General features: G+C 47.9%; 1 pseudogene; it reads left to right on the top strand.

The window, feature by feature from the left end:
* The first annotated feature begins 281 nt into the window (after positions 1-281).
* Positions 282-390, top strand: LOC131182632 (U6 spliceosomal RNA; annotated as a pseudogene).
* The last annotated feature ends 663 nt before the right edge of the window (positions 391-1053 follow it).

Here is a 1053-nt window from a genome sequence, read left to right as displayed (position 1 = left end):
AATCCCTTGTAGTGTACTTAATGGGTTATCGGCAGGCGAAGTTCGGTGATTCATTAGGTATACTACGGGATCATGTTATACCTTACAGAGAGGTAAGGTGTCACATGTTTCAGTGGTATTAGAGCAATGTTTAGAATGAGTTTTGAACTATGCATTTGAATTGTAACACCCTAGGCAAATCCCACATCGACAAAACACGGGAGAGATGCTGGATTTATAAGTTGGTGGTTCGTAACCCCTAGTGACGTGTTTTAAAACTGTGAGGGCTTCGGCCCAGAGCGGACAATAACACTAGTGGGTCGGGCCGTTACATTGGAATGATAAAGAGAAGATTAGCATGGCCCTTGCGTAAGGATTACACGCACAAATCGCGAAATGGCCCGGCCCACTAGTGATATTGTCCGCTCAGGGCCAAAGCCCTCATGGTTTTAAAACGCGTCACTAGGGGTTACGAACCACTAACTTATAAACCCAGCATCTCTCCCGTGTTTTGCCGATGTGGGATTTGCCTAGGGTGTCAACATCCACCCCCCTTATGGGACTCAGCGTCCTCGCTAAGGTTTGCCCCACCATCGCTCAAGGTTGCACGCGGAGCAGCTCTGATACCACAAATGTAATGGCCCGGCCCACTAGTGATATTGTCCGCTCTGGGCCGAAGCCCTCACTGTTTTAAAACGCATCACTACGGGTTACGAACCACCAACTTATAAACCCAGCATCTCTCCCGTGTTTTGTCGATGTGGGATTTGCCTAGGGTGTTACAATCCACCCCCCTTATGGGACTCAGCGTCCTCGCTGAGGTTTGCCCCACCATCATTCAAGGTTGCACGCGGAGCGGCTCTGATACCACAAATGTAATGGCCCGGCCCACTAGTGATATTGTCCGCTCTGGACGGAAGCCCTCATGGTTTTAAAATGCGTCACTAGGAGTTATGAACCACCAACTTATAAACCCAGCATCTCTCCCGTGTTTTGTCGATGTGGGATTTGCCTAGGGTGTTACATGAATTATTTTCTTGATTAGTACAACTACTTAAGTGTTCTTTATTGATA

The sequence above is a fragment of the Hevea brasiliensis genome, chromosome 8 (genome assembly GCF_030052815.1).
Source record: "Hevea brasiliensis isolate MT/VB/25A 57/8 chromosome 8, ASM3005281v1, whole genome shotgun sequence".
NCBI classification, from domain to species: domain Eukaryota; kingdom Viridiplantae; phylum Streptophyta; class Magnoliopsida; order Malpighiales; family Euphorbiaceae; genus Hevea; species Hevea brasiliensis.
Note: the sequence above shows the minus strand (reverse complement) of the source record. Positions and strands in the feature narration are given on the sequence as shown.